Here is an 11,380-nt window from a genome sequence, read left to right as displayed (position 1 = left end):
ATTGTGTCTCAGCAATCTTAAGTGATGTTTGCTTTTACCCTTTTTTTTTTAATTAAGCTTTTAATTTTATGTAAACTATTTAAATAAATGACAACTTCAGGTTCATCATCTAAAATATAAGAATGCCCATACTGTAATTAGGCTTTAGTTTAGACTTACGGGAGACTGCATTATATCACACGGTTCTTACGGAAAATGTAAATGCGGAGTTTTAGATCCATAGGTATGTTAAATAGCAGTGTTAAGACAAACTTCTTAAAATATCACTCTTCTCCATCTTTTATTACCTTAGAAATCAAAATTGGCATATATTTTTAACATAAATACGAACATTGTAGTGTTTGATCATGTATTCTGAATGTTGCTGTGCTCCATACAGAGCACGAGGAATGTACAAGAATCACTACTGTGGCTGGGTTCTAAGTAACTTTGGTAATTATGTGAGCACATAAAAGGCTGAGGTACATATAAAACGGGCTGCCCCTTCTGGATCTGGTGACTTCAGCACCTGAAGGTACGCAGAAGTTCTCCCTTTCACGGATGGTTAGTTATGCCTCAAAATCCTCCAACACTGTAGTTAAACCAGACTACAGCCACTCACCCTCTGCTGCAAGCTGCTTGTCCTCCTTTCATCTGTATTTTGAACACCATAACCCCCCTCAGACCTCCTGTCATAACTGCATGCATGTCCAGTGTTCCTGAAATAATCTGATTAAAAAGCAAACAAGTCGACATAATTTTTAAGTTAAGCTGGATCATTTTGACATGGTTACACCAGGAGTGGTGGGTAGCATGCTTCAGAAACTGGCAGCTTTCAGCTGAGGAGGTGGGCAGCCTAGGGACAAGTGCTTGGAGCAAGGTTGGGACTGGCTGGGCTCTTCAGCACTCGCCTGGCTCAGCCCCTTCAGCCTCAGCTGCTGTGACCAAGGCTCGGGCCTTCTTCTGCACTAAAGACCTGAGCCATGTGTTTCCGAGCAGACTGTGTGGAAGCGGTTGGAGTGCAACCAGTTCAACTGAAACCATCTGCGAGGAGTCAGCATCCATTTCTCCAAAGCAACGCTTTTCAGCTGGTGACCTGTGAACCACTGTGGTATGTGAGGAATAAGGAGAATGTGAGGGGTAACTAAGAAAAGTAAATACAAACACCAGTATAGCCATGAGCCTGTACCTCCACTGAAAAGGTGGTGATATAGAAATGGAGTAAGTTAAAACCCATTCTTTTGAACAATTTAACATCCAAAATGGGGTTAAACTATTCTGTAATTCTTTAAATCCAGTGCCAAACACAACATATTCTGGAATGCTATAAAAATATCTGGTAAACTTTAAGATTTAGGCAAAGTTGAATTGCCTCATCTTCTCTGCCTCTACGTGAGCATAAAAATAGCCCAGACACACGACCAATAACCATCATTATTAATCCAGACAAATGGAATTCGTTTAAATGGTTCATTAGACTTTTAGGGTGCTTTTTACCTGCAGAGCCCAACTGAAAACATCACAGAAGTTTTCATCAGTTGAAGTCATGGAGATCGAATTATTCCCAACTCTCAGCAAAAGATGATTTTCATATGCCATGTCTACACTGTCAATATCAAGGTATACACGCTGTTTATCAGAATACACAGTGCAAATTATACTCAGTTATCAGTAAAAGATCATTTTCTTCTGCCCTGCCTACATTTTGAATTCAATCATCCCTAACCGAATCAATGAGATGGAATGACTTTGTCTACAAATTATGTACCAGAGGCACGCTCATCCTGTTAATCTCTGTGCTAGCCTGTTTCAGTTGTGCTATGTTCTCATCTTGGTGCTGCTGAAATCTCTTTCAGCAGCAATGTCCTCTGCTTACCTATTCTACAGTTTCCAAGATATGTCCCAAGACCTGTATCACCTGGGAGGCAGTCTAAGGCAACCACCGCGTTCTCAAACATGCAGGGAGAAGCCTCCACTTCAGTAAGGATCGTTTCAGAACAGCCCATATTGGGCAGAGCACACAGACTCACAGGTGTGTATCCATGCATATAAACCCTTTTGATCATTTTTATAGGTAAGCATGAAGTATATTCTAAATCACATTGAAGGCATCAGATAACGATAGATCAATACACTTCACACGCGTAGAACAAGAAACAAATCCTTAGAACGCTGATCTGCTATGACCAGTGCTTTTAGATGTGGTGTGTTAACAAATTTACAGTAACTATGAGGTTTTTTTCATTTTATCTTTTGTTCGTGCACGTGTGTCTTGACTGTATTTTGTGAGGAAAGGAAATGAATGATGATTTGCACAAACCATGCCATGAACATGGCCTGGATTAAGCAACAAGATCGAAATCATATCTCCAGATATGCAGTTACTGTCTTCATCTGGGGAATTGTTTTCATTGTACGTGTTCTCATTACATCCGTAACTACAGATGTGCTGCCGAGCCCTGATTCCCGCTTTAACCTGGCAGGATTTTTAATCAGAAAAACAAGCACAGTGAACGTGACTTGCACCTCCCGACGTTCGCTGCCGTTGCGTGAATGCCGGTGTCCTAGATGATGCTGTGCCCCCCACCCCCGATCAGAGGATGCGCTTCTCTTCCGTGGGAGGCACTGACAGGATCGCTGGCGCAGGTCAGGTGGAACAAACAGGACGAAGACCCCGGCTCTTACGCTCTGTTTAAGCAATCCATCTACATGATGAACATCTGAGGGGTGACGGGGCCAAGGCGGGAGGGGGAGCGAACGAAGCATTCGGGCAGCGTGACACCTTTCGCCTGCCGATCGCCTCCTCCTCCCCTGCCACACGCGCGTAAATGACGATTCAGAAGTGACGCGCCGGCAGGGTTTTGCTCACTTTCCCGCTCCGGGGCGGTCGTTACGGCTGCGGCGGCAGCTCCCCCCCTCGCTCGGGCTCCCGGGGGCCCTGCTGCGCCGCGGCCTGCTCCCGGGGCCGGCGGGCGGCGCGGCCCGACGCCGCTAGGTGGCGCCGCTGGGTCCCTCAGGGCACCCGCGCCCCGCCCGCGCTACCGGCCCCGCGCAGCCGCAGCCGCCCCTTCCCCCGTCAGATAGAGGGGGGCAGCGGGACCCCTCCTCCCCTCCCTACTTACCCCGCTGCTAATGAGGGGAACGGACGGGGGGGCGCGAATCGTCTGAAAAGAGAGGCGGAAAATGAGCCCGGGCAGCCGCCAGGAGGCTGGTTTTGCTTCTCCGCTCTCGCAGTGAACTCCTGTAACCTGCGGTCATTAGCATAATCTTCAGAGATCTTTCGGGGGGTAATCTTTAGAAGGCCCAGGGTGCTCGCTTGCGAAGCTCCTAAACAGCGTGTCGCTGGCGGGCCGTCAGCACCCTCCGAGGGTTCTTTCTTGGGGTTCGGGGGGTTCCGCTCCGCCTTCTGCTGCGGCGGACAACAACGCGGTCTCCGCCTGGGTAGGGGCCAGGAGAGCCCTACAGCTCCCATCGCTCCAAACCGCTCTCTTCCGGGCTTTTAATTGACCAGGGGGAAAGGCATACATGTTCCCTCGAAGTTTACTTTTCGTCGAGGGTAATTATCTCCCTTGCATTTGAACTCTTCGGGAGGGGGGGACGGGGACGACCAGAATAAGTTTACAATCGTTTGATTCCCCTGCCTGAAATCTGTAGCTCTTTTGTGTGAGCCTTCGGAGCTCTGGAAATGAACAACCCAAGCCCGCGGTTTGCAGAAATGTTCATTGCAGCGAAGGGCGTGTTCGGAGAATACAAACAGCACCCGCAGATAGTTGCCAAGGGCACCTCATACATCTTTGCATTACACCTTGAACCAGTCTGCCCGTATCTCTGAGTTTTTATTGCACAGATCATAAATGATTGTAAAATCTGCAAATCTTTCATGAAACCCTGGCAATTAATAGTTTAGCCAGGGAACCTTTAAAGAAAACAGGGTCTCTAATGCAGCCCTTGAAAACGGTTCACAGCCGCGTGGTGCCGGCGTAATCTCACAATTCAGAGTTTTAACAGGTTTACAGCTTTTCTTTTTCTTTTGAACAATCCACTTTCACTCTGTTTTCCGAGGCAAGAAAACACCAGGAACATTAGTTAGCACCCGAACGGCAGGTGTCCTCGGAAAGGGCTCTGCAGAAGTCAGCTCGAACGCTCGGTACCAGAACCTGTAAAATCAGACCGCGTTTCCCATTTATGGTTTCAGGTAACCACATAAAACTCGCTGTTTCTTTCAGCCGGTTTGGTCCTGATCGTTTCCTGCATCGCGCTTTTAAAGCCAGGAGCACCCCATGACCCTAAGTGACTCTAGTTCTCGGCAGCTGTTTAGATGGTTTTTGAAGACACGTTGGGGTCCTTTATCAATTATTCGTGTTAACAAAGAAAAGGCGCTCGCCTGAAGAAGGGAAAGTTTTTCAAGGGAAGCTCCTGCGAGGAGAGAAGCGCCCGGTGCCCCATAAATGATTTACGAGGATCAGTAACAGGGAAAAAGCAGCCCAGGGGAGGAGGAGAGGGCACACAAACGGTTGCTTCACCGGCAGGTTAATGATACCGGCACTAAGAGGGGGGACACCGGGCGGGGGTGCCGCGGTGGGCGGCCGCCTGCCCCCGACCCTGGCTGTCGCCGCAGCCCCTGACCCCCAGCCCTCAGAGGCAGCCCCCGCAGCCCCCCGTGTTCCCTCCCCGCATCAGCCGGCGGGCGAGGGGCGGACGGACGCTGCGAGGGGCGGGTCGGGGACGGGCAGACCCTCGCGGAGGAGGCCGGGGGCTGCCCGGCGGGAGCCCGGCGGGCAGCTGCCGAGGAGGTGTCTGCGGCCACAGCCACACGCAGCCGAGAGGCTTAGAGGGGCTTCTCCAAATCGGCGCAGAAACTATACTGTCCGGGACTTCTCCCCTGAAGTCAGCGCCTAGAAATATTCGTTATCTCCCCTGCAAAAGGCTAAGCGGATTTTCTCCCCTCCACAACCTCAGGACCGTCTCCCATCCCTGCTTTCCGGGATGGAGTTGGGGGGGCAGATGCGGTGAGCAGGAGGGACGTCTCCTGCCCCGCACGGCCCAGCCGGTGCTTTCAGGGATCCCGAGCAGAGGGTCCCCGCCGCTGCCCCAGCGCCTTCGTGCTCCATCCTCAGCGGGGGCGGGGGGGGGGACGACGACACAGGACTGGAGGTGGCGGGAGCCCTCACTCTCGGGGGAAGCGGGAAGGGCTCCCAGCCACGGGCGCCGGGGCAAGCCACAGCTACTGCCGCTCTTCGGGCTGTGGCATGATTCCATCGCGGAGACGACGCGTGAAAACGCTGCTTCAGAGGTAGCACAGGCGGTGAGGTGACCGTCAAGGGACTCTATGCTGCCCCCCACTCTTCCTCAAAAACGTTGTTGGTAACTGAAAGAGGCAACCACTTCATAAAAACCATTTAAGGAAACGCTGGAGTCGAAATGAAACCCACTAGTTACATTAAGGTTAAATCAAACGTGGCCTTATGTGATGAGAAATACGCGCAAATGTTCCCCGCACAGGAAAGGAATTCCATTTACTATTCTGCAAGCTATTTGCTTTTGGCACCATGTAGTACCTTTCTCGCAGGAAGAATAATAATAACGTTTGTGTACGCCGAAGTGACTGGAATCAAAACGTTCTGAGCCCCCCCCCCCGCCGCCATCAAATCTGCCCGCATCCAGATGCAAGTGTGGAAGTACACTGGCTACAGATGACCACTCGGCTTTAGCATGTTAAACTTTCTTCTAATTAAGATAGCAAAGAAACTCCGACCAATCCTCTTTATTCATATGAGAAAACTGGTTATTAGCTGACCTCATATGGCAGAGGTTCTCGGAAGAAGGGTGAAAAGCAACCCTCCTGTAAGTGACAGTCACTTTTTAAAGCGGCTGTTTGCGCCTGCGGACTGCTCCGAGGCGCGCTGTAGCCAGCAGCAGTAACGTTTATTTCATTGTCAGCGCTGCCCTTGCCTGCAGTGTTTTATCTGCGGCAGGAGATGGGCAAGAACTTCTCAGGAACAAGTCTTCCTCGGCGACTTTTATTGGCCTTTTAAAAACCGCCTGTGAAATAACACCGGGGGACTAGGGATGTATTTACACCTTCCTTGTGGCTATCTGGGCAATTATTTCCAGTCGTTATTAATGTTTCGTAATGGGGAGAGGGAACTGTCAAGCAAAACTCCCTTTGTTACCTCCAAGGGACAATCGAAAGCCCCTAGAAATCGGATCCAGAGCTTCCACGGGCAAACTCTGGAAATGAGGAACTGGCCATCTTAACGAGATACAACAGCGTGGCAAGGTACCACCGGTGGGAAAGCGGAGGAAACTCGCTGATCTCCTCACCGGGGAGACCCATCAATCACCGGCCGCGCTCAGAGGCCGGAGGAGGAGAACATTTCTCATATGTTTTTTCCCGGTCTCCTTCCTGGGTAGAGCCCGCGTAGCCCCCCTCCCGCGGGAGTGTCGTTAAATCACCGACCCGGGGGTGCAGTTAAGTGAGTCACGCACGTTCACGCGTCCCAGGCGAGACAGTCCCTGGCTGCGGGGACTTTCTTCGCCCTGGCAGGGGGACTTGTGCCAGATGTCCTCATCTCACGCCGCCAAGGAGGCTCCCCCCGGACCATATTTGGAGAGACAAGACACCACCTTCGCTGCCTCGAATTATTTCCTTTCTTCCTGATGCCTCTGTGGGTGTGAGCTGGTGATATCATGGGCAGGGCGTCGATTATTGTTTCGGGTCTGTGAATATTCAGTGTCGGAGGACAATGACAATTATTATTTTATAAATACTTCCTCATGTCACGACCTCCCCGACGGTAAGAGGTCGACGAGGTGCCTGTAAGCGCAGGGAACCCAGAGTTTGCAGCGGATCCCCGTCTTCCGTCCCGTTTTTTGACATAACCAGGCGCCCAAATAAAAGGGGGGAGGGGGTACTTTCGTCCCCCCCTCGGTGACTGCTTCAGTGGAGCAAAGGGAGCGCCGCGCCGCGGGGAACCCTGCAGGTCCGGGCGCCCACAAACCCGCGGCTCCCGAAGGCGGCGGAGAGCTGAGCCTCGCGGCCCGGGGGTCGCCGTCCGCTCGGGGCCCTGCGGGGCGGCTGGGCTGGCCCCTCCCGGGGGGCAGAGCTCGCCGGGGGCGCCGCCGCGGAGCCAGCCCGGGGGGCAGCGGGGCCGGGGCAAAGCCCCACCGCGGCCCCGCGGGTCCCGCCTGCCGCCGCGCAGCGGGGCCGGGCCCGGAGCGGCAGGCCCGCCCGGCGGCGGGGCGCGGGCTGCGCGCAGGGCCGGCCGCTGTTGGCGGCAGCGGCTTTCGGTTTTCATTGAGGCCGCTGGTTACTGTTTAACATCCCCACCCACGTTTCAGTTTGTTTAGTAAATCGATCTGATGCTCGGGGCTGAGGCTGCTGCCCTGTCGCCATTGAGCAAAGTTAATTCCCCCCCCCGCACCCCCCCTCCACACACTCTCTCCTCCTCCTCCTGCTGCTTCCCGCTGCAGCATATGGTACGGACGGTGCCGGCCGCGCCAAGCGAGCCGCGCAGCCCGGCGCCGGGACGCCTGCGGGGAGCCGGGGGGTGCGGGGGGGGGCAGGCGGCCCGGGGGATGCCGCCGCCCTGAGCCGGGACCGCGCCGCCGGAGGCCGAGCGACGGGGCGGCCCCGCCGGTAAGTTCCCGGGAGCTGGCGGCGCCGGCGGCCGCCGAGGGACACCGCAGCCCCGCGCCGGAGGGGGCCAGCCGGCGTGCGGGCTGGGGGCAACTGACCCGGCTGGTGGCGAAGCGGAGAGCAGCCGGTCGGGGGGCAGGGCGCATTTAATTATATACTTTCTTTTTTAATTTTTTTTTTTTTTAAATACGTCTGGTCACGTGCCCCTGTTGTCGGCGCCCGGGGCGCTCCGGAGTAACGCGGTGCGCCGGGCGCAGCCTCGGGCCCCCGGGGCGGGGTGCGTGCGTGTCCCGGCCGCGGGAGCCCCGCGGAGCTCGGCCCCGGCCCGGCCCCGGCCCCGGCCGCGCTGCTGCCGGGGGCTGCGCTGGCGTCCGGGGCTCCGCAGTAGCCCAGGTCGCGGCTTTGCGCCGGGCTGAGGGAGAATTTCCAAAGGCTTTTTGGTTTTGCCTCGCTTGTTTGTTTCTCCGCCCCCACCCTCATGGTCGTCTGTGCGGCAGGTGGATTTGTTGTTGTAGGGCTGCTCCTAGTAATAGCACGTAGCCAGTGATGGACGACTTGGTAGAGAACCCCAAAATACTCCCCTTAGGGGGAAAAAAACCCACAGAAAAATTCAAACGTGAAACGGGCAAAGCAAGCCAAGGATGAGCTTTGCAAGTGGATCCAGCAGTGTGGCCAGTGTTGCAGGTGCACTGTTTATGGGCTACCTTTAATGCAAGCCAACTTTCAGATGTCACACCTGTGAGTCGAACATCGGTTTCTGTACACTGAGATGCGAGATACAGTCAAGTGTTTTGTGAAGTAGACAGTAGGCTGCAATGATAACGCTGTTTTAAAGCTACTTTGCACATTCGCGGCGGTGAATACTATTCCACAGTAAACTATGGCTGCGTTAAATTGGACCTTCCTTTGTGTAGGCCTTTTCTTGTACATTGCTGCACATACTTTGATATACTATGATTTCTCATCCGTATTACAAAGGCAGTAGAGTAACATCTTTGTTAATTGGTGCCAAGTTTGTTAAAATTGAATTGGTGAATAAGACTTCTCACGCTACACAGCTTTCAAAGTCCCCGAGTCTGTTACACGCTAAAGAAAACTACAAAGTGCTATGTAATTCTCCATATTCCTTAAGAACAGAAGTTCTTACAACTTACATAGGAGGCATACGAAACATTTATATACATGCAGGTGATTTTCAAATATTATGAACGCTATTTTGGTAATTTCATTCTTTTCCTCTTTTCTTTTTATAGTCATATAGTAAGGGAAAAAGGGACAAAATGCTCAGTTGTAACTCTGCTCACACTTCTCATTATTCTTCAGTCTCTGAAGCACTGAGAGGAAAAAAGAATTTTAAAAGTGCTATTTCCATTGCCCAGTACTCAGCTCCCTGTCTCTCTCGTACTGAAGCGCACTAGGCTGCCTACAGCTCACTTAATAAATAAATAAAAAAAAAAGTATAGGGCAGAATCAGGATACTGTTACCTTGTTCATGGTGTTAGCCTTTGATTGTAGCAGCTCATGCATTTGGACTCATTTCCCAGAACACGAAATTTGTGTGTTGTCAGCACAAAGCATAACTTTCTCTGCAGCTTCTCTCATGTAACTAGAGGAATGCCTCTGTTCCACAATTTTGTACTTGGTAGCAGTAGTGTAAAACCAGAGCAATGCAGAGGTCCTGTTTGCATTTCCAAGGCAGCTGTTGTAAGTACCCTTAGGCAGCGTACTGGGAAAAGTTTCAGGTGGCCTTGGGCTACCACTGCTCTCTATCCTGCCACCCACCAGGGAAGAACACAGGAGGTACAGCGAGGGAAATGGGATTCCTGTGACCCGGCTATAATAACCAGTTCCTTGTACGGCCAAGTGATGTTTACTGCTAATTTGCGCACATCGTTAAATCATCTCCAGACCAACTCCCTAACAAAGGCGCTCTGGTATCAACACATCTTTGCTACTCCCATTCCTCAAGATATGGCCTAGTACTGCTTGGCCAAATTTGAATCTCTGAATCAAATCCTACTTGATCCCGCTGAGTTTACCAAACACCTACAGTAGTGCAAGAACAGAACTTGGTCCTGGTGCTTGACGTGGCTCCTGTTTCAAATTTTGTAGCAGAATTTATATCATGTGCTTACGGACTCAGTACTGCAAGAGGTTCATCCCTATTGTCTCTTCAAGCTCTTTATGACTGGGATGGAAAAATGGGATCCAGCACATCTCATCAGTATTACTTGCAAATCTGCATCACAGACATCAGTTTCCACTGGCTACAAGAAACAAAACATTACTTTAAACAGTATCAATTCTTCTTAGTAGGTCATTAATTGAAAGAGACTTCCTGAAAAAAATTCAAAACTAGTAATGTGGCAACCCACGTGACAGAAAACGTTGTCAACTTTTTTTTGTTTGCTTTTGTTTTTTTGGGAATTGAGTGTATTATAACGAAACAATAACAATTCACAACTGATTTAAGACTGCATAGGTGTTATAATGTGGCTCGGAGCTGAGCAGACAGTGCTTTTACATCTGTCAAGTAGCAGGGGCCATGTACTCCATTTATTAATTGATAAATGGACTCTTTCAATGCAGAGATCTCTGACTCAGTTCTTGATGATTTTAGAGTTGTCTCTTGCTTTTGAGCTTTGAAATATTCTCTGATTTATTTATTTTCATTTTTTATTTAATGAAGTGGTTCAGCTGTTCAGAAGTCTTCCATTTCTCTGTTTAAAAATGAATATTAAGCCTGAAAATTAGTTTGATTTTCCTATATAGTGTCATGTTGATATGAAATATGTAATAATAGATAATTGCATTATTCTGGCAATGTAGACTGGTATCGTAGACTGCTGTAGAATGTAAAGAAAGGTTTTATTTCTGTACTAAATAGTTACTGGTTGTACATGGTAATATTTTCTGTGATAGAATTCAACTTCTCAGCGGAAGTATCAATGCAACATAAAATAATATGAGGTTGCAGGAAGGCACGGCTTTTAGGTTTTAATGTATTTTAATGTATTTAAATACATTATACGATTTATCATGATGAGAAAATTCGGAAAATGCATTTCTAACAGATTAAGATGTTTGAATGTCTTGCAACAGCTTTGATTGAATCAAATATTTTTCATTTCAAATTTTCAATTTTAAAACAGCACACCCTAAAAATCAGGTCAGAATGCTGCGTGTAATGTCAGAGCTGAGATCTGTCAAACTGAAAGGCTCCAACAACATTTTCAAACCTTTCTCAATTGTCAATTTAAGTTAATTGAAAATGAAAGGTCTCGCTTTCTGGATTGGGCCATTTAAATAGAAGCCTGCTGCTTTCATTTTGTAGAAGGGCAATCTCCCTCCACATACGTGTTTTTAAAAGGTTCATTCATAATTCTCCCTTCACACTTCTATTGGAAATGACAGAATTCATTATTTTGAGTTCTTGTACTATTTTTCTGCAACTTGGATGATGAATTGTACGAGATCTAGTTCATAACGCGGCACGGCAACCCATGAGATTTAAAATTCTCCAGGCTCAGCCTGTCTCTTTCTGGCACTCGGCTTGCACGGGTGCAGGAAGCCTCCATATGCATCTTCAGCCTCTTATGGAGAGTAGTAGGTTGGGATCTTTTTATTTAATACTGACTAGGGAAAAGACTCGCACCCTTTCTCCGTAATTCACTAGAGGTATCCAGGCAACAAGGACATACATTACAGTCAGCAGTATACAAGGTGCTGTGTGAATTCTCCTTGCCTTCTGTTTATCTGGGA

General features: G+C 49.9%; 1 protein-coding gene across 1 annotated transcript in view; it reads left to right on the top strand.

Annotated features, from left to right (window-relative positions):
- The first annotated feature begins 7,534 nt into the window (after nucleotides 1-7,534).
- HNF4G (hepatocyte nuclear factor 4 gamma) overlaps nucleotides 7,535-11,380 on the top strand; it is a 66,916-nt gene continuing 63,070 nt past the window's right edge. Inside the window, exon 1 of the mRNA XM_075415981.1 lies at nucleotides 7,535-7,618. The gene's annotated coding sequence lies outside the window, so the exon portion shown is untranslated. The remainder of the gene's footprint in view (nucleotides 7,619-11,380) is intronic.

This window comes from Opisthocomus hoazin, chromosome 3 (genome assembly GCF_030867145.1).
Source record: "Opisthocomus hoazin isolate bOpiHoa1 chromosome 3, bOpiHoa1.hap1, whole genome shotgun sequence".
NCBI classification, from domain to species: domain Eukaryota; kingdom Metazoa; phylum Chordata; class Aves; order Opisthocomiformes; family Opisthocomidae; genus Opisthocomus; species Opisthocomus hoazin.
The sequence above is the reverse complement of the archived record's forward strand: the minus strand, read 5'-3'. Positions and strand labels throughout refer to the sequence as shown.